This window comes from Schistocerca americana, unplaced genomic scaffold (assembly GCF_021461395.2).
Source record: "Schistocerca americana isolate TAMUIC-IGC-003095 unplaced genomic scaffold, iqSchAmer2.1 HiC_scaffold_247, whole genome shotgun sequence".
NCBI lineage: Eukaryota > Metazoa > Arthropoda > Insecta > Orthoptera > Acrididae > Schistocerca > Schistocerca americana.
Genome location: NW_025725958.1, coordinates 208,870 through 236,821, shown reverse-complemented (window position 1 = coordinate 236,821; position 27,952 = coordinate 208,870). Strand labels below are relative to the sequence as shown.

Here is a 27,952-nt window from a genome sequence, read left to right as displayed (position 1 = left end):
TTTTGTGAATTCGGCGCAAGGCTGATCTTTGCGACATAGGTTTGAGAATCTTATGGGAACACTTGTACTGTTTCTAAATTAAGTGTAGTGGTGGGAGGAGGGTGCTTCGTGCGCATTACAGCACGCTTGCCAATTGTGGCTGCTAATCGTTGGCTCGTATCTGCCTTGACACATTTTCTGGCTGTGAATTATTCCACTTGCATGGCAGTGTGCGCATGTTGGTGTGTTAAAAATTCTGGAGGCGCTGCCTCGCACTTTACTACTGTGTACCACTCTTGTCGTCCAACTGCAAAAGACTGGGCCACAACAACTTTCCGCGTCTCCATTGCACTGCGCAAACTACGAAACGCTCCCCAAACATGGCACTCACCCACGCAGACGACTTTTCCGACTTTACACGACGCTCACGCAACGCTCACGCTAGTGACAGCCTTATTTAGAGCTTGACGTCGCACACAAGCGAATGAGCACATTTCGCCGACGACTTAGGCCGCCCTCCTAGTGTGGCTGTTCGGTGTCTGCAGGCAGCGAGGGGCTGCAAGCTTCCTGTGTTCGCGCCTATGTCACCTCTGCTTGCTTGTCAGAGACAGAGTATCGCAAAACATACAACTCACTCCATGAATTGATTGCTACGGCATCTGTCATCAGCAGTCACAACTAGCAACACCAGTAGCAGCCGACTGCACGTCAAGAATTGGAATGTGCAGTGGGATTTTTGTGAATTCGGCGCAAGGCTGATCTTTGCGACATAGGTTTGAGAATCTTATGGGAACACTTGTACTGTTTCTAAATTAAGTGTAGTGGTGGGAGGAGGGTGCTTCGTGCGCATTACAGCACGCTTGCCAATTGTGGCTGCTAATCGTTGGCTCGTATCTGCCTTGACACATTTTCTGGCTGTGAATTATTCCACTTGCATGGCAGTGTGCGCATGTTGGTGTGTTAAAAATTCTGGAGGCGCTGCCTCGCACTTTACTACTGTGTACCACTCTTGTCGTCCAACTGCAAAAGACTGGGCCACAACAACTTTCCGCGTCTCCATTGCACTGCGCAAACTACGAAACGCTCCCCAAACATGGCACTCACCCACGCAGACGATTTTTCCGACTTTACACGACGCTCACGCAACGCTCACGCTAGTGACAGCCTTATTTAGAGCTTGACGTCGCACACAAGCGAATGAGCACATTTCGCCGACGACTTAGGCCGCCCTCCTAGTGTGGCTGTTCGGTGTCTGCAGGCAGCGAGGGGCTGCAAGCTTCCTGTGTTCGCGCCTATGTCACCTCTGCTTGCTTGTCAGAGACAGAGTATCGCAAAACATACAACTCACTCCATGAATTGATTGCTACGGCATCTGTCATCAGCAGTCACAACTAGCAACACCAGTAGCAGCCGACTGCACGTCAAGAATTGGAATGTGCAGTGGGATTTTTGTGAATTCGGCGCAAGGCTGATCTTTGCGACATAGGTTTGAGAATCTTATGGGAACACTTGTACTGTTTCTAAATTAAGTGTAGTGGTGGGAGGAGGGTGCTTCGTGCGCATTACAGCACGCTTGCCAATTGTGGCTGCTAATCGTTGGCTCGTATCTGCCTTGACACATTTTCTGGCTGTGAATTATTCCACTTGCATGGCAGTGTGCGCATGTTGGTGTGTTAAAAATTCTGGAGGCGCTGCCTCGCACTTTACTACTGTGTACCACTCTTGTCGTCCAACTGCAAAAGACTGGGCCACAACAACTTTCCGCGTCTCCATTGCACTGCGCAAACTACGAAACGCTCCCCAAACATGGCACTCACCCACGCAGACGATTTTTCCGACTTTACACGACGCTCACGCAACGCTCACGCTAGTGACAGCCTTATTTAGAGCTTGACGTCGCACACAAGCGAATGAGCACATTTCGCCGACGACTTAGGCCGCCCTCCTAGTGTGGCTGTTCGGTGTCTGCAGGCAGCGAGGGGCTGCAAGCTTCCTGTGTTCGCGCCTATGTCACCTCTGCTTGCTTGTCAGAGACAGAGTATCGCAAAACATACAACTCACTCCATGAATTGATTGCTACGGCATCTGTCATCAGCAGTCACAACTAGCAACACCAGTAGCAGCCGACTGCACGTCAAGAATTGGAATGTGCAGTGGGATTTTTGTGAATTCGGCGCAAGGCTGATCTTTGCGACATAGGTTTGAGAATCTTATGGGAACACTTGTACTGTTTCTAAATTAAGTGTAGTGGTGGGAGGAGGGTGCTTCGTGCGCATTACAGCACGCTTGCCAATTGTGGCTGCTAATCGTTGGCTCGTATCTGCCTTGACACATTTTCTGGCTGTGAATTATTCCACTTGCATGGCAGTGTGCGCATGTTGGTGTGTTAAAAATTCTGGAGGCGCTGCCTCGCACTTTACTACTGTGTACCACTCTTGTCGTCCAACTGCAAAAGACTGGGCCACAACAACTTTCCGCGTCTCCATTGCACTGCGCAAACTACGAAACGCTCCCCAAACATGGCACTCACCCACGCAGACGACTTTTCCGACTTTACACGACGCTCACGCAACGCTCACGCTAGTGACAGCCTTATTTAGAGCTTGACGTCGCACACAAGCGAATGAGCACATTTCGCCGACGACTTAGGCCGCCCTCCTAGTGTGGCTGTTCGGTGTCTGCAGGCAGCGAGGGGCTGCAAGCTTCCTGTGTTCGCGCCTATGTCACCTCTGCTTGCTTGTCAGAGACAGAGTATCGCAAAACATACAACTCACTCCATGAATTGATTGCTACGGCATCTGTCATCAGCAGTCACAACTAGCAACACCAGTAGCAGCCGACTGCACGTCAAGAATTGGAATGTGCAGTGGGATTTTTGTGAATTCGGCGCAAGGCTGATCTTTGCGACATAGGTTTGAGAATCTTATGGGAACACTTGTACTGTTTCTAAATTAAGTGTAGTGGTGGGAGGAGGGTGCTTCGTGCGCATTACAGCACGCTTGCCAATTGTGGCTGCTAATCGTTGGCTCGTATCTGCCTTGACACATTTTCTGGCTGTGAATTATTCCACTTGCATGGCAGTGTGCGCATGTTGGTGTGTTAAAAATTCTGGAGGCGCTGCCTCGCACTTTACTACTGTGTACCACTCTTGTCGTCCAACTGCAAAAGACTGGGCCACAACAACTTTCCGCGTCTCCATTGCACTGCGCAAACTACGAAACGCTCCCCAAACATGGCACTCACCCACGCAGACGACTTTTCCGACTTTACACGACGCTCACGCAACGCTCACGCTAGTGACAGCCTTATTTAGAGCTTGACGTCGCACACAAGCGAATGAGCACATTTCGCCGACGACTTAGGCCGCCCTCCTAGTGTGGCTGTTCGGTGTCTGCAGGCAGCGAGGGGCTGCAAGCTTCCTGTGTTCGCGCCTATGTCACCTCTGCTTGCTTGTCAGAGACAGAGTATCGCAAAACATACAACTCACTCCATGAATTGATTGCTACGGCATCTGTCATCAGCAGTCACAACTAGCAACACCAGTAGCAGCCGACTGCACGTCAAGAATTGGAATGTGCAGTGGGATTTTTGTGAATTCGGCGCAAGGCTGATCTTTGCGACATAGGTTTGAGAATCTTATGGGAACACTTGTACTGTTTCTAAATTAAGTGTAGTGGTGGGAGGAGGGTGCTTCGTGCGCATTACAGCACGCTTGCCAATTGTGGCTGCTAATCGTTGGCTCGTATCTGCCTTGACACATTTTCTGGCTGTGAATTATTCCACTTGCATGGCAGTGTGCGCATGTTGGTGTGTTAAAAATTCTGGAGGCGCTGCCTCGCACTTTACTACTGTGTACCACTCTTGTCGTCCAACTGCAAAAGACTGGGCCACAACAACTTTCCGCGTCTCCATTGCACTGCGCAAACTACGAAACGCTCCCCAAACATGGCACTCACCCACGCAGACGATTTTTCCGACTTTACACGACGCTCACGCAACGCTCACGCTAGTGACAGCCTTATTTAGAGCTTGACGTCGCACACAAGCGAATGAGCACATTTCGCCGACGACTTAGGCCGCCCTCCTAGTGTGGCTGTTCGGTGTCTGCAGGCAGCGAGGGGCTGCAAGCTTCCTGTGTTCGCGCCTATGTCACCTCTGCTTGCTTGTCAGAGACAGAGTATCGCAAAACATACAACTCACTCCATGAATTGATTGCTACGGCATCTGTCATCAGCAGTCACAACTAGCAACACCAGTAGCAGCCGACTGCACGTCAAGAATTGGAATGTGCAGTGGGATTTTTGTGAATTCGGCGCAAGGCTGATCTTTGCGACATAGGTTTGAGAATCTTATGGGAACACTTGTACTGTTTCTAAATTAAGTGTAGTGGTGGGAGGAGGGTGCTTCGTGCGCATTACAGCACGCTTGCCAATTGTGGCTGCTAATCGTTGGCTCGTATCTGCCTTGACACATTTTCTGGCTGTGAATTATTCCACTTGCATGGCAGTGTGCGCATGTTGGTGTGTTAAAAATTCTGGAGGCGCTGGGTATCGATCCCAGTACCTCTCGCATGCTAAGCGAGCGCTCTACCATCTGAGCTACGCCCCCTGCTGACGAACTGCGCTACATACAGCCATATCAATGACACAGACCCTTGCACTCCCATTATTCCGCTGACAAACACTACTCTCAATGTGTCCGTGAGGGTGTCTTTCAGGTTTCCTGCATTCTGTATCGAATCGTAGTTGGCCAAAATCAAAGTGGCACGCACGACGTCGAAAATAGCGTTCGGCCAACGCTCTGAGGTAGACGAACGTGTTGTCCACTCTCTAGACTTCATTGAGGTTAGGCCGTTATACCTAAGGCAGATTTGCACTCGATGACACCTCGACAACAGCCGGTCCTCACATTTACGTCTTGCTCTCCTTACGTCGGTATACGAGTCTGTGACGCTGGCTTTGCAACATCTTGCGTGTCTTTAGGCTCGCCGCGACCAACACTTACCACGCACTGACCACAAAACATGGAGGCGCCGGGGCTTGAACCCGGGACCTATCACATGCAAAGCGAACGCTCTACCAACTGAGCTACGCCCCCAAGCACAACCAAGCTGCGCTGTTCTCCGTTCTTTGCTACTCTCATGTGCACGGACGCGATGGTTGGTTGGTTTGCAGGGGTGAAGGGACCAGAGTACAAAGGCGCGGACACGTTCACATACGCAAGAGTTCCAAGTAGTTTCGATGCTCTGGTATTACGACTGCAAATTCCGTCCGTTTTTAACGTCTTAAATTGAAGGGACAGTCACAAGTTGCTCCGTTTTCACTCCATGTCGACAATCACACAGCACCTGAGGTAACAAGCACATCTGAAGACCCATTGTGCACTCGACTGTTCATGCCAACTCACTGCCTCGCACTTTACTACTGTGTACCACTCTTGTCGTCCAACTGCAAAAGACTGGGCCACAACAACTTTCCGCGTCTCCATTGCACTGCGCAAACTACGAAACGCTCCCCAAACATGGCACTCACCCACGCAGACGACTTTTCCGACTTTACACGACGCTCACGCAACGCTCACGCTAGTGACAGCCTTATTTAGAGCTTGACGTCGCACACAAGCGAATGAGCACATTTCGCCGACGACTTAGGCCGCCCTCCTAGTGTGGCTGTTCGGTGTCTGCAGGCAGCGAGGGGCTGCAAGCTTCCTGTGTTCGCGCCTATGTCACCTCTGCTTGCTTGTCAGAGACAGAGTATCGCAAAACATACAACTCACTCCATGAATTGATTGCTACGGCATCTGTCATCAGCAGTCACAACTAGCAACACCAGTAGCAGCCGACTGCACGTCAAGAATTGGAATGTGCAGTGGGATTTTTGTGAATTCGGCGCAAGGCTGATCTTTGCGACATAGGTTTGAGAATCTTATGGGAACACTTGTACTGTTTCTAAATTAAGTGTAGTGGTGGGAGGAGGGTGCTTCGTGCGCATTACAGCACGCTTGCCAATTGTGGCTGCTAATCGTTGGCTCGTATCTGCCTTGACACATTTTCTGGCTGTGAATTATTCCACTTGCATGGCAGTGTGCGCATGTTGGTGTGTTAAAAATTCTGGAGGCGCTGCCTCGCACTTTACTACTGTGTACCACTCTTGTCGTCCAACTGCAAAAGACTGGGCCACAACAACTTTCCGCGTCTCCATTGCACTGCGCAAACTACGAAACGCTCCCCAAACATGGCACTCACCCACGCAGACGACTTTTCCGACTTTACACGACGCTCACGCAACGCTCACGCTAGTGACAGCCTTATTTAGAGCTTGACGTCGCACACAAGCGAATGAGCACATTTCGCCGACGACTTAGGCCGCCCTCCTAGTGTGGCTGTTCGGTGTCTGCAGGCAGCGAGGGGCTGCAAGCTTCCTGTGTTCGCGCCTATGTCACCTCTGCTTGCTTGTCAGAGACAGAGTATCGCAAAACATACAACTCACTCCATGAATTGATTGCTACGGCATCTGTCATCAGCAGTCACAACTAGCAACACCAGTAGCAGCCGACTGCACGTCAAGAATTGGAATGTGCAGTGGGATTTTTGTGAATTCGGCGCAAGGCTGATCTTTGCGACATAGGTTTGAGAATCTTATGGGAACACTTGTACTGTTTCTAAATTAAGTGTAGTGGTGGGAGGAGGGTGCTTCGTGCGCATTACAGCACGCTTGCCAATTGTGGCTGCTAATCGTTGGCTCGTATCTGCCTTGACACATTTTCTGGCTGTGAATTATTCCACTTGCATGGCAGTGTGCGCATGTTGGTGTGTTAAAAATTCTGGAGGCGCTGCCTCGCACTTTACTACTGTGTACCACTCTTGTCGTCCAACTGCAAAAGACTGGGCCACAACAACTTTCCGCGTCTCCATTGCACTGCGCAAACTACGAAACGCTCCCCAAACATGGCACTCACCCACGCAGACGATTTTTCCGACTTTACACGACGCTCACGCAACGCTCACGCTAGTGACAGCCTTATTTAGAGCTTGACGTCGCACACAAGCGAATGAGCACATTTCGCCGACGACTTAGGCCGCCCTCCTAGTGTGGCTGTTCGGTGTCTGCAGGCAGCGAGGGGCTGCAAGCTTCCTGTGTTCGCGCCTATGTCACCTCTGCTTGCTTGTCAGAGACAGAGTATCGCAAAACATACAACTCACTCCATGAATTGATTGCTACGGCATCTGTCATCAGCAGTCACAACTAGCAACACCAGTAGCAGCCGACTGCACGTCAAGAATTGGAATGTGCAGTGGGATTTTTGTGAATTCGGCGCAAGGCTGATCTTTGCGACATAGGTTTGAGAATCTTATGGGAACACTTGTACTGTTTCTAAATTAAGTGTAGTGGTGGGAGGAGGGTGCTTCGTGCGCATTACAGCACGCTTGCCAATTGTGGCTGCTAATCGTTGGCTCGTATCTGCCTTGACACATTTTCTGGCTGTGAATTATTCCACTTGCATGGCAGTGTGCGCATGTTGGTGTGTTAAAAATTCTGGAGGCGCTGCCTCGCACTTTACTACTGTGTACCACTCTTGTCGTCCAACTGCAAAAGACTGGGCCACAACAACTTTCCGCGTCTCCATTGCACTGCGCAAACTACGAAACGCTCCCCAAACATGGCACTCACCCACGCAGACGACTTTTCCGACTTTACACGACGCTCACGCAACGCTCACGCTAGTGACAGCCTTATTTAGAGCTTGACGTCGCACACAAGCGAATGAGCACATTTCGCCGACGACTTAGGCCGCCCTCCTAGTGTGGCTGTTCGGTGTCTGCAGGCAGCGAGGGGCTGCAAGCTTCCTGTGTTCGCGCCTATGTCACCTCTGCTTGCTTGTCAGAGACAGAGTATCGCAAAACATACAACTCACTCCATGAATTGATTGCTACGGCATCTGTCATCAGCAGTCACAACTAGCAACACCAGTAGCAGCCGACTGCACGTCAAGAATTGGAATGTGCAGTGGGATTTTTGTGAATTCGGCGCAAGGCTGATCTTTGCGACATAGGTTTGAGAATCTTATGGGAACACTTGTACTGTTTCTAAATTAAGTGTAGTGGTGGGAGGAGGGTGCTTCGTGCGCATTACAGCACGCTTGCCAATTGTGGCTGCTAATCGTTGGCTCGTATCTGCCTTGACACATTTTCTGGCTGTGAATTATTCCACTTGCATGGCAGTGTGCGCATGTTGGTGTGTTAAAAATTCTGGAGGCGCTGCCTCGCACTTTACTACTGTGTACCACTCTTGTCGTCCAACTGCAAAAGACTGGGCCACAACAACTTTCCGCGTCTCCATTGCACTGCGCAAACTACGAAACGCTCCCCAAACATGGCACTCACCCACGCAGACGACTTTTCCGACTTTACACGACGCTCACGCAACGCTCACGCTAGTGACAGCCTTATTTAGAGCTTGACGTCGCACACAAGCGAATGAGCACATTTCGCCGACGACTTAGGCCGCCCTCCTAGTGTGGCTGTTCGGTGTCTGCAGGCAGCGAGGGGCTGCAAGCTTCCTGTGTTCGCGCCTATGTCACCTCTGCTTGCTTGTCAGAGACAGAGTATCGCAAAACATACAACTCACTCCATGAATTGATTGCTACGGCATCTGTCATCAGCAGTCACAACTAGCAACACCAGTAGCAGCCGACTGCACGTCAAGAATTGGAATGTGCAGTGGGATTTTTGTGAATTCGGCGCAAGGCTGATCTTTGCGACATAGGTTTGAGAATCTTATGGGAACACTTGTACTGTTTCTAAATTAAGTGTAGTGGTGGGAGGAGGGTGCTTCGTGCGCATTACAGCACGCTTGCCAATTGTGGCTGCTAATCGTTGGCTCGTATCTGCCTTGACACATTTTCTGGCTGTGAATTATTCCACTTGCATGGCAGTGTGCGCATGTTGGTGTGTTAAAAATTCTGGAGGCGCTGCCTCGCACTTTACTACTGTGTACCACTCTTGTCGTCCAACTGCAAAAGACTGGGCCACAACAACTTTCCGCGTCTCCATTGCACTGCGCAAACTACGAAACGCTCCCCAAACATGGCACTCACCCACGCAGACGATTTTTCCGACTTTACACGACGCTCACGCAACGCTCACGCTAGTGACAGCCTTATTTAGAGCTTGACGTCGCACACAAGCGAATGAGCACATTTCGCCGACGACTTAGGCCGCCCTCCTAGTGTGGCTGTTCGGTGTCTGCAGGCAGCGAGGGGCTGCAAGCTTCCTGTGTTCGCGCCTATGTCACCTCTGCTTGCTTGTCAGAGACAGAGTATCGCAAAACATACAACTCACTCCATGAATTGATTGCTACGGCATCTGTCATCAGCAGTCACAACTAGCAACACCAGTAGCAGCCGACTGCACGTCAAGAATTGGAATGTGCAGTGGGATTTTTGTGAATTCGGCGCAAGGCTGATCTTTGCGACATAGGTTTGAGAATCTTATGGGAACACTTGTACTGTTTCTAAATTAAGTGTAGTGGTGGGAGGAGGGTGCTTCGTGCGCATTACAGCACGCTTGCCAATTGTGGCTGCTAATCGTTGGCTCGTATCTGCCTTGACACATTTTCTGGCTGTGAATTATTCCACTTGCATGGCAGTGTGCGCATGTTGGTGTGTTAAAAATTCTGGAGGCGCTGGGTATCGATCCCAGTACCTCTCGCATGCTAAGCGAGCGCTCTACCATCTGAGCTACGCCCCCTGCTGACGAACTGCGCTACATACAGCCATATCAATGACACAGACCCTTGCACTCCCATTATTCCGCTGACAAACACTACTCTCAATGTGTCCGTGAGGGTGTCTTTCAGGTTTCCTGCATTCTGTATCGAATCGTAGTTGGCCAAAATCAAAGTGGCACGCACGACGTCGAAAATAGCGTTCGGCCAACGCTCTGAGGTAGACGAACGTGTTGTCCACTCTCTAGACTTCATTGAGGTTAGGCCGTTATACCTAAGGCAGATTTGCACTCGATGACACCTCGACAACAGCCGGTCCTCACATTTACGTCTTGCTCTCCTTACGTCGGTATACGAGTCTGTGACGCTGGCTTTGCAACATCTTGCGTGTCTTTAGGCTCGCCGCGACCAACACTTACCACGCACTGACCACAAAACATGGAGGCGCCGGGGCTTGAACCCGGGACCTATCACATGCAAAGCGAACGCTCTACCAACTGAGCTACGCCCCCAAGCACAACCAAGCTGCGCTGTTCTCCGTTCTTTGCTACTCTCATGTGCACGGACGCGATGGTTGGTTGGTTTGCAGGGGTGAAGGGACCAGAGTACAAAGGCGCGGACACGTTCACATACGCAAGAGTTCCAAGTAGTTTCGATGCTCTGGTATTACGACTGCAAATTCCGTCCGTTTTTAACGTCTTAAATTGAAGGGACAGTCACAAGTTGCTCCGTTTTCACTCCATGTCGACAATCACACAGCACCTGAGGTAACAAGCACATCTGAAGACCCATTGTGCACTCGACTGTTCATGCCAACTCACTGCCTCGCACTTTACTACTGTGTACCACTCTTGTCGTCCAACTGCAAAAGACTGGGCCACAACAACTTTCCGCGTCTCCATTGCACTGCGCAAACTACGAAACGCTCCCCAAACATGGCACTCACCCACGCAGACGACTTTTCCGACTTTACACGACGCTCACGCAACGCTCACGCTAGTGACAGCCTTATTTAGAGCTTGACGTCGCACACAAGCGAATGAGCACATTTCGCCGACGACTTAGGCCGCCCTCCTAGTGTGGCTGTTCGGTGTCTGCAGGCAGCGAGGGGCTGCAAGCTTCCTGTGTTCGCGCCTATGTCACCTCTGCTTGCTTGTCAGAGACAGAGTATCGCAAAACATACAACTCACTCCATGAATTGATTGCTACGGCATCTGTCATCAGCAGTCACAACTAGCAACACCAGTAGCAGCCGACTGCACGTCAAGAATTGGAATGTGCAGTGGGATTTTTGTGAATTCGGCGCAAGGCTGATCTTTGCGACATAGGTTTGAGAATCTTATGGGAACACTTGTACTGTTTCTAAATTAAGTGTAGTGGTGGGAGGAGGGTGCTTCGTGCGCATTACAGCACGCTTGCCAATTGTGGCTGCTAATCGTTGGCTCGTATCTGCCTTGACACATTTTCTGGCTGTGAATTATTCCACTTGCATGGCAGTGTGCGCATGTTGGTGTGTTAAAAATTCTGGAGGCGCTGCCTCGCACTTTACTACTGTGTACCACTCTTGTCGTCCAACTGCAAAAGACTGGGCCACAACAACTTTCCGCGTCTCCATTGCACTGCGCAAACTACGAAACGCTCCCCAAACATGGCACTCACCCACGCAGACGACTTTTCCGACTTTACACGACGCTCACGCAACGCTCACGCTAGTGACAGCCTTATTTAGAGCTTGACGTCGCACACAAGCGAATGAGCACATTTCGCCGACGACTTAGGCCGCCCTCCTAGTGTGGCTGTTCGGTGTCTGCAGGCAGCGAGGGGCTGCAAGCTTCCTGTGTTCGCGCCTATGTCACCTCTGCTTGCTTGTCAGAGACAGAGTATCGCAAAACATACAACTCACTCCATGAATTGATTGCTACGGCATCTGTCATCAGCAGTCACAACTAGCAACACCAGTAGCAGCCGACTGCACGTCAAGAATTGGAATGTGCAGTGGGATTTTTGTGAATTCGGCGCAAGGCTGATCTTTGCGACATAGGTTTGAGAATCTTATGGGAACACTTGTACTGTTTCTAAATTAAGTGTAGTGGTGGGAGGAGGGTGCTTCGTGCGCATTACAGCACGCTTGCCAATTGTGGCTGCTAATCGTTGGCTCGTATCTGCCTTGACACATTTTCTGGCTGTGAATTATTCCACTTGCATGGCAGTGTGCGCATGTTGGTGTGTTAGAAATTCTGGAGGCGCTGCCTCGCACTTTACTACTGTGTACCACTCTTGTCGTCCAACTGCAAAAGACTGGGCCACAACAACTTTCCGCGTCTCCATTGCACTGCGCAAACTACGAAACGCTCCCCAAACATGGCACTCACCCACGCAGACGATTTTTCCGACTTTACACGACGCTCACGCAACGCTCACGCTAGTGACAGCCTTATTTAGAGCTTGACGTCGCACACAAGCGAATGAGCACATTTCGCCGACGACTTAGGCCGCCCTCCTAGTGTGGCTGTTCGGTGTCTGCAGGCAGCGAGGGGCTGCAAGCTTCCTGTGTTCGCGCCTATGTCACCTCTGCTTGTTTGTCAGAGACAGAGTATCGCAAAACATACAACTCACTCCATGAATTGATTGCTACGGCATCTGTCATCAGCAGTCACAACTAGCAACACCAGTAGCAGCCGACTGCACGTCAAGAATTGGAATGTGCAGTGGGATTTTTGTGAATTCGGCGCAAGGCTGATCTTTGCGACATAGGTTTGAGAATCTTATGGGAACACTTGTACTGTTTCTAAATTAAGTGTAGTGGTGGGAGGAGGGTGCTTCGTGCGCATTACAGCACGCTTGCCAATTGTGGCTGCTAATCGTTGGCTCGTATCTGCCTTGACACATTTTCTGGCTGTGAATTATTCCACTTGCATGGCAGTGTGCGCATGTTGGTGTGTTAAAAATTCTGGAGGCGCTGGGTATCGATCCCAGTACCTCTCGCATGCTAAGCGAGCGCTCTACCATCTGAGCTACGCCCCCTGCTGACGAACTGCGCTACATACAGCCATATCAATGACACAGACCCTTGCACTCCCATTATTCCGCTGACAAACACTACTCTCAATGTGTCCGTGAGGGTGTCTTTCAGGTTTCCTGCATTCTGTATCGAATCGTAGTTGGCCAAAATCAAAGTGGCACGCACGACGTCGAAAATAGCGTTCGGCCAACGCTCTGAGGTAGACGAACGTGTTGTCCACTCTCTAGACTTCATTGAGGTTAGGCCGTTATACCTAAGGCAGATTTGCACTCGATGACACCTCGATAACAGCCGGTCCTCACATTTACGTCTTGCTCTCCTTACGTCGGTATACGAGTCTGTGACGCTGGCTTTGCAACATCTTGCGTGTCTTTAGGCTCGCCGCGACCAACACTTACCACGCACTGACCACAAAACATGGAGGCGCCGGGGCTTGAACCCGGGACCTATCACATGCAAAGCGAACGCTCTACCAACTGAGCTACGCCCCCAAGCACAAGCAAGCTGCGCTGTTCTCCGTTCTTTGCTACTCTCATGTGCACGGACGCGATGGTTGGTTGGTTTGCAGGGGTGAAGGGACCAGAGTACAAAGGCGCGGACACGTTCACATACGCAAGAGTTCCAAGTAGTTTCGATGCTCTGGTATTACGACTGCAAATTCCGTCCGTTTTTAACGTCTTAAATTGAAGGGACAGTCACAAGTTGCTCCGTTTTCACTCCATGTCGACAATCACACAGCACCTGAGGTAACAAGCACATCTGAAGACCCATTGTGCACTCGACTGTTCATGCCAACTCACTGCCTCGCACTTTACTACTGTGTACCACTCTTGTCGTCCAACTGCAAAAGACTGGGCCACAACAACTTTCCGCGTCTCCATTGCACTGCGCAAACTACGAAACGCTCCCCAAACATGGCACTCACCCACGCAGACGACTTTTCCGACTTTACACGACGCTCACGCAACGCTCACGCTAGTGACAGCCTTATTTAGAGCTTGACGTCGCACACAAGCGAATGAGCACATTTCGCCGACGACTTAGGCCGCCCTCCTAGTGTGGCTGTTCGGTGTCTGCAGGCAGCGAGGGGCTGCAAGCTTCCTGTGTTCGCGCCTATGTCACCTCTGCTTGCTTGTCAGAGACAGAGTATCGCAAAACATACAACTCACTCCATGAATTGATTGCTACGGCATCTGTCATCAGCAGTCACAACTAGCAACACCAGTAGCAGCCGACTGCACGTCAAGAATTGGAATGTGCAGTGGGATTTTTGTGAATTCGGCGCAAGGCTGATCTTTGCGACATAGGTTTGAGAATCTTATGGGAACACTTGTACTGTTTCTAAATTAAGTGTAGTGGTGGGAGGAGGGTGCTTCGTGCGCATTACAGCACGCTTGCCAATTGTGGCTGCTAATCGTTGGCTCGTATCTGCCTTGACACATTTTCTGGCTGTGAATTATTCCACTTGCATGGCAGTGTGCGCATGTTGGTGTGTTAAAAATTCTGGAGGCGCTGCCTCGCACTTTACTACTGTGTACCACTCTTGTCGTCCAACTGCAAAAGACTGGGCCACAACAACTTTCCGCGTCTCCATTGCACTGCGCAAACTACGAAACGCTCCCCAAACATGGCACTCACCCACGCAGACGACTATTCCGACTTTACACGACGCTCACGCAACGCTCACGCTAGTGACAGCCTTATTTAGAGCTTGACGTCGCACACAAGCGAATGAGCACATTTCGCCGACGACTTAGGCCGCCCTCCTAGTGTGGCTGTTCGGTGTCTGCAGGCAGCGAGGGGCTGCAAGCTTCCTGTGTTCGCGCCTATGTCACCTCTGCTTGCTTGTCAGAGACAGAGTATCGCAAAACATACAACTCACTCCATGAATTGATTGCTACGGCATCTGTCATCAGCAGTCACAACTAGCAACACCAGTAGCAGCCGACTGCACGTCAAGAATTGGAATGTGCAGTGGGATTTTTGTGAATTCGGCGCAAGGCTGATCTTTGCGACATAGGTTTGAGAATCTTATGGGAACACTTGTACTGTTTCTAAATTAAGTGTAGTGGTGGGAGGAGGGTGCTTCGTGCGCATTACAGCACGCTTGCCAATTGTGGCTGCTAATCGTTGGCTCGTATCTGCCTTGACACATTTTCTGGCTGTGAATTATTCCACTTGCATGGCAGTGTGCGCATGTTGGTGTGTTAAAAATTCTGGAGGCGCTGCCTCGCACTTTACTACTGTGTACCACTCTTGTCGTCCAACTGCAAAAGACTGGGCCACAACAACTTTCCGCGTCTCCATTGCACTGCGCAAACTACGAAACGCTCCCCAAACATGGCACTCACCCACGCAGACGACTTTTCCGACTTTACACGACGCTCACGCAACGCTCACGCTAGTGACAGCCTTATTTAGAGCTTGACGTCGCACACAAGCGAATGAGCACATTTCGCCGACGACTTAGGCCGCCCTCCTAGTGTGGCTGTTCGGTGTCTGCAGGCAGCGAGGGGCTGCAAGCTTCCTGTGTTCGCGCCTATGTCACCTCTGCTTGCTTGTCAGAGACAGAGTATCGCAAAACATACAACTCACTCCATGAATTGATTGCTACGGCATCTGTCATCAGCAGTCACAACTAGCAACACCAGTAGCAGCCGACTGCACGTCAAGAATTGGAATGTGCAGTGGGATTTTTGTGAATTCGGCGCAAGGCTGATCTTTGCGACATAGGTTTGAGAATCTTATGGGAACACTTGTACTGTTTCTAAATTAAGTGTAGTGGTGGGAGGAGGGTGCTTCGTGCGCATTACAGCACGCTTGCCAATTGTGGCTGCTAATCGTTGGCTCGTATCTGCCTTGACACATTTTCTGGCTGTGAATTATTCCACTTGCATGGCAGTGTGCGCATGTTGGTGTGTTAAAAATTCTGGAGGCGCTGCCTCGCACTTTACTACTGTGTACCACTCTTGTCGTCCAACTGCAAAAGACTGGGCCACAACAACTTTCCGCGTCTCCATTGCACTGCGCAAACTACGAAACGCTCCCCAAACATGGCACTCACCCACGCAGACGACTTTTCCGACTTTACACGACGCTCACGCTAGTGACAGCCTTATTTAGAGCTTGACGTCGCACACAAGCGAATGAGCACATTTCGCCGACGACTTAGGCCGCCCTCCTAGTGTGGCTGTTCGGTGTCTGCAGGCAGCGAGGGGCTGCAAGCTTCCTGTGTTCGCGCCTATGTCACCTCTGCTTGCTTGTCAGAGACAGAGTATCGCAAAACATACAACTCACTCCATGAATTGATTGCTACGGCATCTGTCATCAGCAGTCACAACTAGCAACACCAGTAGCAGCCGACTGCACGTCAAGAATTGGAATGTGCAGTGGGATTTTTGTGAATTCGGCGCAAGGCTGATCTTTGCGACATAGGTTTGAGAATCTTATGGGAACACTTGTACTGTTTCTAAATTAAGTGTAGTGGTGGGAGGAGGGTGCTTCGTGCGCATTACAGCACGCTTGCCAATTGTGGCTGCTAATCGTTGGCTCGTATCTGCCTTGACACATTTTCTGGCTGTGAATTATTCCACTTGCATGGCAGTGTGCGCATGTTGGTGTGTTAAAAATTCTGGAGGCGCTGCCTCGCACTTTACTACTGTGTACCACTCTTGTCGTCCAACTGCAAAAGACTGGGCCACAACAACTTTCCGCGTCTCCATTGCACTGCGCAAACTACGAAACGCTCCCCAAACATGGCACTCACCCACGCAGACGATTTTTCCGACTTTACACGACGCTCACGCAACGCTCACGCTAGTGACAGCCTTATTTAGAGCTTGACGTCGCACACAAGCGAATGAGCACATTTCGCCGACGACTTAGGCCGCCCTCCTAGTGTGGCTGTTCGGTGTCTGCAGGCAGCGAGGGGCTGCAAGCTTCCTGTGTTCGCGCCTATGTCACCTCTGCTTGCTTGTCAGAGACAGAGTATCGCAAAACATACAACTCACTCCATGAATTGATTGCTACGGCATCTGTCATCAGCAGTCACAACTAGCAACACCAGTAGCAGCCGACTGCACGTCAAGAATTGGAATGTGCAGTGGGATTTTTGTGAATTCGGCGCAAGGCTGATCTTTGCGACATAGGTTTGAGAATCTTATGGGAACACTTGTACTGTTTCTAAATTAAGTGTAGTGGTGGGAGGAGGGTGCTTCGTGCGCATTACAGCACGCTTGCCAATTGTGGCTGCTAATCGTTGGCTCGTATCTGCCTTGACACATTTTCTGGCTGTGAATTATTCCACTTGCATGGCAGTGTGCGCATGTTGGTGTGTTAAAAATTCTGGAGGCGCTGGGTATCGATCCCAGTACCTCTCGCATGCTAAGCGAGCGCTCTACCATCTGAGCTACGCCCCCTGCTGACGAACTGCGCTACATACAGCCACATCAATGACACAGACCCTTGCACTCCCATTATTCCGCTGACAAACACTACTCTCAATGTGTCCGTGAGGGTGTCTTTCAGGTTTCCTGCATTCTGTATCGAATCGTAGTTGGCCAAAATCAAAGTGGCACGCACGACGTCGAAAATAGCGTTCGGCCAACGCTCTGAGGTAGACGAACGTGTTGTCCACTCTCTAGACTTCATTGAGGTTAGGCCGTTATACCTAAGGCAGATTTGCACTCGATGACACCTCGACAACAGCCGGTCCTCACATTTACGTCTTGCTCTCCTTACGTCGGTATACGAGTCTGTGACGCTGGCTTTGCAACATCTTGCGTGTCTTTAGGCTCGCCGCGACCAACACTTACCACGCACTGACCACAAAACATGGAGGCGCCGGGGCTTGAACCCGGGACCTATCACATGCAAAGCGAACGCTCTACCAACTGAGCTACGCCCCCAAGCACAAGCAAGCTGCGCTGTTCTCCGTTCTTTGCTACTCTCATGTGCACGGACGCGATGGTTGGTTGGTTTGCAGGGGTGAAGGGACCAGAGTACAAAGGCGCGGACACGTTCACATACGCAAGAGTTCCAAGTAGTTTCGATGCTCTGGTATTACGACTGCAAATTCCGTCCGTTTTTAACGTCTTAAATTGAAGGGACAGTCACAAGTTGCTCCGTTTTCACTCCATGTCGACAATCACACAGCACCTGAGGTAACAAGCACATCTGAAGACCCATTGTGCACTCGACTGTTCATGCCAACTCACTGCCTCGCACTTTACTACTGTGTACCACTCTTGTCGTCCAACTGCAAAAGACTGGGCCACAACAACTTTCCGCGTCTCCATTGCACTGCGCAAACTACGAAACGCTCCCCAAACATGGCACTCACCCACGCAGACGACTTTTCCGACTTTACACGACGCTCACGCTAGTGACAGCCTTATTTAGAGCTTGACGTCGCACACAAGCGAATGAGCACATTTCGCCGACGACTTAGGCCGCCCTCCTAGTGTGGCTGTTCGGTGTCTGCAGGCAGCGAGGGGCTGCAAGCTTCCTGTGTTCGCGCCTATGTCACCTCTGCTTGCTTGTCAGAGACAGAGTATCGCAAAACATACAACTCACTCCATGAATTGATTGCTACGGCATCTGTCATCAGCAGTCACAACTAGCAACACCAGTAGCAGCCGACTGCACGTCAAGAATTGGAATGTGCAGTGGGATTTTTGTGAATTCGGCGCAAGGCTGATCTTTGCGACATAGGTTTGAGAATCTTATGGGAACACTTGTACTGTTTCTAAATTAAGTGTAGTGGTGGGAGGAGGGTGCTTCGTGCGCATTACAGCACGCTTGCCAATTGTGGCTGCTAATCGTTGGCTCGTATCTGCCTTGACACATTTTCTGGCTGTGAATTATTCCACTTGCATGGCAGTGTGCGCATGTTGGTGTGTTAAAAATTCTGGAGGCGCTGCCTCGCACTTTACTACTGTGTACCACTCTTGTCGTCCAACTGCAAAAGACTGGGCCACAACAACTTTCCGCGTCTCCATTGCACTGCGCAAACTACGAAACGCTCCCCAAACATGGCACTCACCCACGCAGACGACTTTTCCGACTTTACACGACGCTCACGCTAGTGACAGCCTTATTTAGAGCTTGACGTCGCACACAAGCGAATGAGCACATTTCGCCGACGACTTAGGCCGCCCTCCTAGTGTGGCTGTTCGGTGTCTGCAGGCAGCGAGGGGCTGCAAGCTTCCTGTGTTCGCGCCTATGTCACCTCTGCTTGCTTGTCAGAGACAGAGTATCGCAAAACATACAACTCACTCCATGAATTGATTGCTACGGCATCTGTCATCAGCAGTCACAACTAGCAACACCAGTAGCAGCCGACTGCACGTCAAGAATTGGAATGTGCAGTGGGATTTTTGTGAATTCGGCGCAAGGCTGATCTTTGCGACATAGGTTTGAGAATCTTATGGGAACACTTGTACTGTTTCTAAATTAAGTGTAGTGGTGGGAGGAGGGTGCTTCGTGCGCATTACAGCACGCTTGCCAATTGTGGCTGCTAATCGTTGGCTCGTATCTGCCTTGACACATTTTCTGGCTGTGAATTATTCCACTTGCATGGCAGTGTGCGCATGTTGGTGTGTTAAAAATTCTGGAGGCGCTGCCTCGCACTTTACTACTGTGTACCACTCTTGTCGTCCAACTGCAAAAGACTGGGCCACAACAACTTTCCGCGTCTCCATTGCACTGCGCAAACTACGAAACGCTCCCCAAACATGGCACTCACCCACGCAGACGATTTTTCCGACTTTACACGACGCTCACGCAACGCTCACGCTAGTGACAGCCTTATTTAGAGCTTGACGTCGCACACAAGCGAATGAGCACATTTCGCCGACGACTTAGGCCGCCCTCCTAGTGTGGCTGTTCGGTGTCTGCAGGCAGCGAGGGGCTGCAAGCTTCCTGTGTTCGCGCCTATGTCACCTCTGCTTGCTTGTCAGAGACAGAGTATCGCAAAACATACAACTCACTCCATGAATTGATTGCTACGGCATCTGTCATCAGCAGTCACAACTAGCAACACCAGTAGCAGCCGACTGCACGTCAAGAATTGGAATGTGCAGTGGGATTTTTGTGAATTCGGCGCAAGGCTGATCTTTGCGACATAGGTTTGAGAATCTTATGGGAACACTTGTACTGTTTCTAAATTAAGTGTAGTGGTGGGAGGAGGGTGCTTCGTGCGCATTACAGCACGCTTGCCAATTGTGGCTGCTAATCGTTGGCTCGTATCTGCCTTGACACATTTTCTGGCTGTGAATTATTCCACTTGCATGGCAGTGTGCGCATGTTGGTGTGTTAAAAATTCTGGAGGCGCTGGGTATCGATCCCAGTACCTCTCGCATGCTAAGCGAGCGCTCTACCATCTGAGCTACGCCCCCTGCTGACGAACTGCGCTACATACAGCCACATCAATGACACAGACCCTTGCACTCCCATTATTCCGCTGACAAACACTACTCTCAATGTGTCCGTGAGGGTGTCTTTCAGGTTTCCTGCATTCTGTATCGAATCGTAGTTGGCCAAAATCAAAGTGGCACGCACGACGTCGAAAATAGCGTTCGGCCAACGCTCTGAGGTAGACGAACGTGTTGTCCACTCTCTAGACTTCATTGAGGTTAGGCCGTTATACCTAAGGCAGATTTGCACTCGATGACACCTCGACAACAGCCGGTCCTCACATTTACGTCTTGCTCTCCTTACGTCGGTATACGAGTCTGTGACGCTGGCTTTGCAACATCTTGCGTGTCTTTAGGCTCGCCGCGACCAACACTTACCACGCACTGACCACAAAACATGGAGGCGCCGGGGCTTGAACCCGGGACCTATCACATGCAAAGCGAACGCTCTACCAACTGAGCTACGCCCCCAAGCACAAGCAAGCTGCGCTGTTCTCCGTTCTTTGCTACTCTTATGTGCACGGACGCGATGGTTGGTTGGTTTGCAGGGGTGAAGGGACCAGAGTACAAAGGCGCGGACACGTTCACATACGCAAGAGTTCCAAGTAGTTTCGATGCTCTGGTATTACGACTGCAAATTCCGTCCGTTTTTAACGTCTTAAATTGAAGGGACAGTCACAAGTTGCTCCGTTTTCACTCCATGTCGACAATCACACAGCACCTGAGGTAACAAGCACATCTGAAGACCCATTGTGCACTCGACTGTTCATGCCAACTCACTGCCTCGCACTTTACTACTGTGTACCACTCTTGTCGTCCAACTGCAAAAGACTGGGCCACAACAACTTTCCGCGTCTCCATTGCACTGCGCAAACTACGAAACGCTCCCCAAACATGGCACTCACCCACGCAGACGACTTTTCCGACTTTACACGACGCTCACGCAACGCTCACGCTAGTGACAGCCTTATTTAGAGCTTGACGTCGCACACAAGCGAATGAGCACATTTCGCCGACGACTTAGGCCGCCCTCCTAGTGTGGCTGTTCGGTGTCTGCAGGCAGCGAGGGGCTGCAAGCTTCCTGTGTTCGCGCCTATGTCACCTCTGCTTGCTTGTCAGAGACAGAGTATCGCAAAACATACAACTCACTCCATGAATTGATTGCTACGGCATCTGTCATCAGCAGTCACAACTAGCAACACCAGTAGCAGCCGACTGCACGTCAAGAATTGGAATGTGCAGTGGGATTTTTGTGAATTCGGCGCAAGGCTGATCTTTGCGACATAGGTTTGAGAATCTTATGGGAACACTTGTACTGTTTCTAAATTAAGTGTAGTGGTGGGAGGAGGGTGCTTCGTGCGCATTACAGCACGCTTGCCAATTGTGGCTGCTAATCGTTGGCTCGTATCTGCCTTGACACATTTTCTGGCTGTGAATTATTCCACTTGCATGGCAGTGTGCGCATGTTGGTGTGTTAAAAATTCTGGAGGCGCTGCCTCGCACTTTACTACTGTGTACCACTCTTGTCGTCCAACTGCAAAAGACTGGGCCACAACAACTTTCCGCGTCTCCATTGCACTGCGCAAACTACGAAACGCTCCCCAAACATGGCACTCACCCACGCAGACGACTTTACACGACGCTCACGCAACGCTCACGCTAGTGACAGCCTTATTTAGAGCTTGACGTCGCACACAAGCGAATGAGCACATTTCGCCGACGACTTAGGCCGCCCTCCTAGTGTGGCTGTTCGGTGTCTGCAGGCAGCGAGGGGCTGCAAGCTTCCTGTGTTCGCGCCTATGTCACCTCTGCTTGCTTGTCAGAGACAGAGTATCGCAAAACATACAACTCACTCCATGAATTGATTGCTACGGCATCTGTCATCAGCAGTCACAACTAGCAACACCAGTAGCAGCCGACTGCACGTCAAGAATTGGAATCTGCAGTGGGATTTTTGTGAATTCGGCGCAAGGCTGATCTTTGCGACATAGGTTTGAGAATCTTATGGGAACACTTGTACTGTTTCTAAATTAAGTGTAGTGGTGGGAGGAGGGTGCTTCGTGCGCATTACAGCACGCTTGCCAATTGTGGCTGCTAATCGTTGGCTCGTATCTGCCTTGACACATTTTCTGGCTGTGAATTATTCCACTTGCATGGCAGTGTGCGCATGTTGGTGTGTTAAAAATTCTGGAGGCGCTGCCTCGCACTTTACTACTGTGTACCACTCTTGTCGTCCAACTGCAAAAGACTGGGCCACAACAACTTTCCGCGTCTCCATTGCACTGCGCAAACTACGAAACGCTCCCCAAACATGGCACTCACCCACGCAGACGACTTTACACGACGCTCACGCAACGCTCACGCTAGTGACAGCCTTATTTAGAGCTTGACGTCGCACACAAGCGAATGAGCACATTTCGCCGACGACTTAGGCCGCCCTCCTAGTGTGGCTGTTCGGTGTCTGCAGGCAGCGAGGGGCTGCAAGCTTCCTGTGTTCGCGCCTATGTCACCTCTGCTTGCTTGTCAGAGACAGAGTATCGCAAAACATACAACTCACTCCATGAATTGATTGCTACGGCATCTGTCATCAGCAGTCACAACTAGCAACACCAGTAGCAGCCGACTGCACGTCAAGAATTGGAATGTGCAGTGGGATTTTTGTGAATTCGGCGCAAGGCTGATCTTTGCGACATAGGTTTGAGAATCTTATGGGAACACTTGTACTGTTTCTAAATTAAGTGTAGTGGTGGGAGGAGGGTGCTTCGTGCGCATTACAGCACGCTTGCCAATTGTGGCTGCTAATCGTTGGCTCGTATCTGCCTTGACACATTTTCTGGCTGTGAATTATTCCACTTGCATGGCAGTGTGCGCATGTTGGTGTGTTAAAAATTCTGGAGGCGCTGGGTATCGATCCCAGTACCTCTCGCATGCTAAGCGAGCGCTCTACCATCTGAGCTACGCCCCCTGCTGACGAACTGCGCTACATACAGCCACATCAATGACACAGACCCTTGCACTCCCATTATTCCGCTGACAAACACTACTCTCAATGTGTCCGTGAGGGTGTCTTTCAGGTTTCCTGCATTCTGTATCGAATCGTAGTTGGCCAAAATCAAAGTGGCACGCACGACGTCGAAAATAGCGTTCGGCCAACGCTCTGAGGTAGACGAACGTGTTGTCCACTCTCTAGACTTCATTGAGGTTAGGCCGTTATACCTAAGGCAGATTTGCACTCGATGACACCTCGACAACAGCCGGTCCTCACATTTACGTCTTGCTCTCCTTACGTCGGTATACGAGTCTGTGACGCTGGCTTTGCAACATCTTGCGTGTCTTTAGGCTCGCCGCGACCAACACTTACCACGCACTGACCACAAAACATGGAGGCGCCGGGGCTTGAACCCGGGACCTATCACATGCAAAGCGAACGCTCTACCAACTGAGCTACGCCCCCAAGCACAAGCAAGCTGCGCTGTTCTCCGTTCTTTGCTACTCTCATGTGCACGGACGCGATGGTTGGTTGGTTTGCAGGGGTGAAGGGACCAGAGTACAAAGGCGCGGACACGTTCACATACGCAAGAGTGCCAAGTAGTTTCGATGCTCTGGTATTACGACTGCAAATTCCGTCCGTTTTTAACGTCTTAAATTGAAGGGACAGTCACAAGTTGCTCCGTTTTCACTCCATGTCGACAATCACACAGCACCTGAGGTAACAAGCACATCTGAAGACCCATTGTGCACTCGACTGTTCATGCCAACTCACTGCCTCGCACTTTACTACTGTGTACCACTCTTGTCGTCCAACTGCAAAAGACTGGGCCACAACAACTTTCCGCGTCTCCATTGCACTGCGCAAACTACGAAACGCTCCCCAAACATGGCACTCACCCACGCAGACGACTTTTCCGACTTTACACGACGCTCACGCAACGCTCACGCTAGTGACAGCCTTATTTAGAGCTTGACGTCGCACACAAGCGAATGAGCACATTTCGCCGACGACTTAGGCCGCCCTCCTAGTGTGGCTGTTCGGTGTCTGCAGGCAGCGAGGGGCTGCAAGCTTCCTGTGTTCGCGCCTATGTCACCTCTGCTTGCTTGTCAGAGACAGAGTATCGCAAAACATACAACTCACTCCATGAATTGATTGCTACGGCATCTGTCATCAGCAGTCACAACTAGCAACACCAGTAGCAGCCGACTGCACGTCAAGAATTGGAATGTGCAGTGGGATTTTTGTGAATTCGGCGCAAGGCTGATCTTTGCGACATAGGTTTGAGAATCTTATGGGAACACTTGTACTGTTTCTAAATTAAGTGTAGTGGTGGGAGGAGGGTGCTTCGTGCGCATTACAGCACGCTTGCCAATTGTGGCTGCTAATCGTTGGCTCGTATCTGCCTTGACACATTTTCTGGCTGTGAATTATTCCACTTGCATGGCAGTGTGCGCATGTTGGTGTGTTAAAAATTCTGGAGGCGCTGCCTCGCACTTTACTACTGTGTACCACTCTTGTCGTCCAACTGCAAAAGACTGGGCCACAACAACTTTCCGCGTCTCCATTGCACTGCGCAAACTACGAAACGCTCCCCAAACATGGCACTCACCCACGCAGACGACTTTACACGACGCTCACGCAACGCTCACGCTAGTGACAGCCTTATTTAGAGCTTGACGTCGCACACAAGCGAATGAGCACATTTCGCCGACGACTTAGGCCGCCCTCCTAGTGTGGCTGTTCGGTGTCTGCAGGCAGCGAGGGGCTGCAAGCTTCCTGTGTTCGCGCCTATGTCACCTCTGCTTGCTTGTCAGAGACAGAGTATCGCAAAACATACAACTCACTCCATGAATTGATTGCTACGGCATCTGTCATCAGCAGTCACAACTAGCAACACCAGTAGCAGCCGACTGCACGTCAAGAATTGGAATGTGCAGTGGGATTTTTGTGAATTCGGCGCAAGGCTGATCTTTGCGACATAGGTTTGAGAATCTTATGGGAACACTTGTACTGTTTCTAAATTAAGTGTAGTGGTGGGAGGAGGGTGCTTCGTGCGCATTACAGCACGCTTGCCAATTGTGGCTGCTAATCGTTGGCTCGTATCTGCCTTGACACATTTTCTGGCTGTGAATTATTCCACTTGCATGGCAGTGTGCGCATGTTGGTGTGTTAAAAATTCTGGAGGCGCTGCCTCGCACTTTACTACTGTGTACCACTCTTGTCGTCCAACTGCAAAAGACTGGGCCACAACAACTTTCCGCGTCTCCATTGCACTGCGCAAACTACGAAACGCTCCCCAAACATGGCACTCACCCACGCAGACGACTTTTCCGACTTTACACGACGCTCACGCAACGCTCACGCTAGTGACAGCCTTATTTAGAGCTTGACGTCGCACACAAGCGAATGAGCACATTTCGCCGACGACTTAGGCCGCCCTCCTAGTGTGGCTGTTCGGTGTCTGCAGGCAGCGAGGGGCTGCAAGCTTCCTGTGTTCGCGCCTATGTCACCTCTGCTTGCTTGTCAGAGACAGAGTATCGCAAAACATACAACTCACTCCATGAATTGATTGCTACGGCATCTGTCATCAGCAGTCACAACTAGCAACACCAGTAGCAGCCGACTGCACGTCAAGAATTGGAATGTGCAGTGGGATTTTTGTGAATTCGGCGCAAGGCTGATCTTTGCGACATAGGTTTGAGAATCTTATGGGAACACTTGTACTGTTTCTAAATTAAGTGTAGTGGTGGGAGGAGGGTGCTTCGTGCGCATTACAGCACGCTTGCCAATTGTGGCTGCTAATCGTTGGCTCGTATCTGCCTTGACACATTTTCTGGCTGTGAATTATTCCACTTGCATGGCAGTGTGCGCATGTTGGTGTGTTAAAAATTCTGGAGGCGCTGCCTCGCACTTTACTACTGTGTACCACTCTTGTCGTCCAACTGCAAAAGACTGGGCCACAACAACTTTCCGCGTCTCCATTGCACTGCGCAAACTACGAAACGCTCCCCAAACATGGCACTCACCCACGCAGACGACTTTTCCGACTTTACACGACGCTCACGCAACGCTCACGCTAGTGACAGCCTTATTTAGAGCTTGACGTCGCACACAAGCGAATGAGCACATTTCGCCGACGACTTAGGCCGCCCTCCTAGTGTGGCTGTTCGGTGTCTGCAGGCAGCGAGGGGCTGCAAGCTTCCTGTGTTCGCGCCTATGTCACCTCTGCTTGCTTGTCAGAGACAGAGTATCGCAAAACATACAACTCACTCCATGAATTGATTGCTACGGCATCTGTCATCAGCAGTCACAACTAGCAACACCAGTAGCAGCCGACTGCACGTCAAGAATTGGAATGTGCAGTGGGATTTTTGTGAATTCGGCGCAAGGCTGATCTTTGCGACATAGGTTTGAGAATCTTATGGGAACACTTGTACTGTTTCTAAATTAAGTGTAGTGGTGGGATGAGGGTGCTCCGTGCGCATTACAGCACGCTTGCCAATTGTGGCTGCTAATCGTTGGCTCGTATCTGCCTTGACACATTTTCTGGCTGTGATATATTCCACTTGCATGGCAGTGTGCGCATGTTGGTGTGTTAAAAATTCTGGAGGCGCTGGGTATCGATCCCAGTACCTCTCGCATGCTAAGCGAGCGCTCTACCATCTGAGCTACGCCCCCTGCTGACGAACTGCGCTACATACAGCCATATCAATGACACAGACCCTTGCACTCCCATTATTCCGCTGACAAACACTACTCTCAATGTGTCCGTGAGGGTGTCTTTCAGGTTTCCTGCATTCTGTATCGAATCGTAGTTGGCCAAAATCAAAGTGGCACGCACGACGTCGAAAATAGCGTTCGGCCAACGCTCTGAGGTAGACGAACGTGTTGTCCACTCTCTAGACTTCATTGAGGTTAGGCCGTTATACCTAAGGCAGATTTGCACTCGATGACACCTCGACAACAGCCGGTCCTCACATTTACGTCTTGCTCTCCTTACGTCAGTATACGAGTCTGTGACGCTGGCTTTGCAACATCTTGCGTGCCTTTAGGCTCGCCGCGACCAACACTTACCACGCACTGACCACAAAACATGGAGGCGCCGGGGCTTGAACCCGGGACCTTTCACATGCAAAGCGAACGCTCTACCAACTGAGCTACGCCCCCAAGCACAACCAAGCTGCGCTGTTCTCCGTTCTTTGCTACTCTCATGTGCACGGACGCGATGGTTGGTTGGTTTGCAGGGGTGAAGGGACCAGAGTACAAAGGCGCGGACACGTTCACATACGCAAGAGTTCCAAGTAGTTTCGATGCTCTGGTATTACGACTGCAAATTCCGTCCGTTTTTAACGTCTTAAATTGAAGGGACAGTCACAAGTTGCTCCGTTTTCACTCCATGTCGACAATCACACAGCACCTGAGGTAACAAGCACATCTGAAGACCCATTGTGCACTCGACTGTTCATGCCAACTCACTGCCTCGCACTTTACTACTGTGTACCACTCTTGTCGTCCAACTGCAAAAGACTGGGCCACAACAACTTTCCGCGTCTCCATTGCACTGCGCAAACTACGAAACGCTCCCCAAACATGGCACTCACCCACGCAGACGACTTTTCCGACTTTACACGACGCTCACGCAACGCTCACGCTAGTGACAGCCTTATTTAGAGCTTGACGTCGCACACAAGCGAATGAGCACATTTCGCCGACGACTTAGGCCGCCCTCCTAGTGTGGCTGTTCGGTGTCTGCAGGCAGCGAGGGGCTGCAAGCTTCCTGTGTTCGCGCCTATGTCACCTCTGCTTGCTTGTCAGAGAC

General features: G+C 50.8%; 14 non-coding genes across 14 annotated transcripts; all 14 read right to left on the bottom strand.

The window, feature by feature from the left end:
- Positions 1–4,514: 4,514 nt before the first annotated feature.
- Trnaa-agc lies at positions 4,515–4,587 on the bottom strand. The gene has a single exon. It is a non-coding gene; the product is annotated as a tRNA-Ala (tRNA).
- Positions 4,588–5,003: 416 nt separating this feature from the next.
- Trnaa-ugc lies at positions 5,004–5,076 on the bottom strand. The gene has a single exon. It is a non-coding gene; the product is annotated as a tRNA-Ala (tRNA).
- A 4,578-nt stretch (positions 5,077–9,654) lies between these two features.
- Trnaa-agc lies at positions 9,655–9,727 on the bottom strand. The gene has a single exon. It is a non-coding gene; the product is annotated as a tRNA-Ala (tRNA).
- Positions 9,728–10,143: 416 nt separating this feature from the next.
- On the bottom strand, positions 10,144–10,216 carry Trnaa-ugc. Its single transcript has one exon. It is a non-coding gene; the product is annotated as a tRNA-Ala (tRNA).
- Positions 10,217–12,655: 2,439 nt separating this feature from the next.
- On the bottom strand, positions 12,656–12,728 carry Trnaa-agc. Its single transcript has one exon. It is a non-coding gene; the product is annotated as a tRNA-Ala (tRNA).
- Positions 12,729–13,144: 416 nt separating this feature from the next.
- Positions 13,145–13,217, bottom strand: Trnaa-ugc. The gene has a single exon. It is a non-coding gene; the product is annotated as a tRNA-Ala (tRNA).
- Positions 13,218–17,071: 3,854 nt separating this feature from the next.
- Trnaa-agc lies at positions 17,072–17,144 on the bottom strand. The gene has a single exon. It is a non-coding gene; the product is annotated as a tRNA-Ala (tRNA).
- Positions 17,145–17,560: 416 nt separating this feature from the next.
- Positions 17,561–17,633, bottom strand: Trnaa-ugc. Its single transcript has one exon. It is a non-coding gene; the product is annotated as a tRNA-Ala (tRNA).
- Positions 17,634–20,050: 2,417 nt separating this feature from the next.
- Trnaa-agc lies at positions 20,051–20,123 on the bottom strand. The gene has a single exon. It is a non-coding gene; the product is annotated as a tRNA-Ala (tRNA).
- Positions 20,124–20,539: 416 nt separating this feature from the next.
- On the bottom strand, positions 20,540–20,612 carry Trnaa-ugc. The gene has a single exon. It is a non-coding gene; the product is annotated as a tRNA-Ala (tRNA).
- Positions 20,613–23,033: 2,421 nt separating this feature from the next.
- Positions 23,034–23,106, bottom strand: Trnaa-agc. Its single transcript has one exon. It is a non-coding gene; the product is annotated as a tRNA-Ala (tRNA).
- Positions 23,107–23,522: 416 nt separating this feature from the next.
- Trnaa-ugc lies at positions 23,523–23,595 on the bottom strand. Its single transcript has one exon. It is a non-coding gene; the product is annotated as a tRNA-Ala (tRNA).
- A 3,143-nt stretch (positions 23,596–26,738) lies between these two features.
- On the bottom strand, positions 26,739–26,811 carry Trnaa-agc. The gene has a single exon. It is a non-coding gene; the product is annotated as a tRNA-Ala (tRNA).
- Positions 26,812–27,227: 416 nt separating this feature from the next.
- Positions 27,228–27,300, bottom strand: Trnaa-ugc. Its single transcript has one exon. It is a non-coding gene; the product is annotated as a tRNA-Ala (tRNA).
- Between the last annotated feature and the right edge of the window lie 652 nt (positions 27,301–27,952).